The sequence below is a fragment of the Helianthus annuus genome, chromosome 1, assembly GCF_002127325.2.
Source record: "Helianthus annuus cultivar XRQ/B chromosome 1, HanXRQr2.0-SUNRISE, whole genome shotgun sequence".
Lineage (NCBI taxonomy): Eukaryota > Viridiplantae > Streptophyta > Magnoliopsida > Asterales > Asteraceae > Helianthus > Helianthus annuus.
The window spans coordinates 64177616-64179610 of NC_035433.2; the positions used below are offsets into that span (position 1 = coordinate 64177616).

The 1995-nt window shown below is 44.8% G+C and overlaps 1 non-coding gene across 1 annotated transcript; it reads right to left on the reverse strand.

Annotated features, from left to right (window-relative positions):
* Positions 1 to 689: 689 nt before the first annotated feature.
* LOC118482922 lies at positions 690 to 796 on the reverse strand. Its single transcript, XR_004869222.1, has one exon. It is a non-coding gene; the product is annotated as a small nucleolar RNA R71 (small nucleolar RNA).
* Between the last annotated feature and the right edge of the window lie 1199 nt (positions 797 to 1995).

Sequence of the window (1995 nt, forward strand, 5' to 3'; positions counted from 1 at the left end):
ACAGAAGGCTGACCACGGGGCCGTGTCGGTGCAACACGGGGTAGTGTCCAACTTTCCAGTAACTGGGATCTGGAAAACAATCACTGTAACTCCGACCACGGGCCGTGTTCGCTGAGCACGGGGCCGTGGTGAACCTTCTGACCAGCATTCTTTTCTGTTTTTATTGCAGGACTTGGAACCAGACGCCATCCTACGTAGTGTATGAGCTCCAGTTCTAATAAGGACATAAAAGAACCTCTAGAAGAACCCGAACACTTTCTCAAAAAAAGACTAAAAGCTAAAAACCAAGAGAAAGTTTCGGGGAATCCACCTATGGCGGACCAACGTACCCTCATGGATTATCTACGACCCACCGTAGGTAACCTAGGCGCCGCTATCAATGCACCGAATGTTGAAGCCAATAACTTCGAACTTCGGCCGCATTTGATACAAATGCTCCAAAACTCCGCAACCTTCCATGGGCTTGCGGACGAGGATCCCCATCTACATATTACTAATTTCTTAGAAATATGTGATACCTTTCGGATCAATGGAGTATCAAATGACGCCATCGCCTCCGAATGTTTCCTTTTTCACTAAAAGACCGAGCAAAAGCTTGGCTCAACGCCCTCCCAGCTGGATCAGTAAACACCTGGGATGAACTAACCCAAAAATTTCTATATAAGTATTTCCCTCCCGCTAAAACGGCTAAATTAATGACTGAAATTAATACATATTCACAAGAGGACGGGGAATCCTTATATGTAACTTGGGAAAGGTTCAAGGAACTATTACGCAAGTGTCCACATCATGGCCTTGCGATATGGCAACAAGTATCCACCTTCTATAATGGATTGTTGCCACACACAAGGCAGACACTTGACTCTAGCTCCGGGGGACTTTTAGGTAATCGCCGCCCGCATGAAATATATAACCAAATTGAGGAAATTGCTCAAACCAATTTTCAGTGGCACACCCCCCGAGGCAATAAATCTATTGCCCCGGGCGCCCATAAGGTTGATGAAAGCACTTCTTTACAAGCCCAAATCGAGGCCCTTTCTTCAAAAATAAAAAAATTAGAAATGACAAAAACAGTCTCGGTTATGGCTTGTGAAGGGTGTGGTGGGCCACATGAAAATTGGAGTTGTATGAAAGAAACGGAAGATCAACAAGAATCGGTAAGCTACATTGATAATAGACCTAGGCCATCGGGTCCTCCAATGGGCACCTACAACCAAGGATGGCGAAGCCACCCAAACCTTGGTTGGAGAGAGCCCGACAATAGTAGTAACCAACAAACCCAACGAACAAACTTTCAACAACCAAGAAATGAGTCACAAAATTTCACTCAACAACAAGGTGGACGAGAAAGGCTTGAAGATACTGTATCTCGCCTCATCTCCGACACTGAAAAGAAAAACTCGGAAAGGTTTCTACAATTAGAATCAAATTTTAGAAATCAACAAGCTAGTATTCAAAACATAGAAAAACAATTAAATTAACTAGCTCAAAAATTTTCCGAGAGACCACAAGGTGCATTACCAAGCTATACCGAAACAAACCCAAAAGCGCAAGTTCATCTCATCACGTTACGAAACCGCACCGTGGGGCCTGCGGAAGCGCCACCGCCGACAGAAGAAACTGTACCCCCGCCTCTGCAGGAGAAGAACTCCCCTCCGTCATCAGAGCCTACCAAGGCTCCTCGAGTTCCGTACCCCGGTAGGTTAATTCGTCAAAAGACCAATGAGCAATTCGCAAAGTTCGAAAGTCTATTAAAACAATTGCATGTCAATATTCCTTTTATTGATGTCCTAACCCAAATGCCCAAATACTCTAAGTTCATGAGGGACTTCCTCACTCATAAAAAGAAAATTGAAACTTTGCAATTAGTTAACTTAGGCGAAGAATGCTCTGCTCTCGTACTCAGCAAACTTCCCCAAAAGAAAATCGATCCCGGAAGCTTCACGATTCCCTGCTCAATCGGGGATTCCCCCGTTCGTAATGCACTAGCCGATC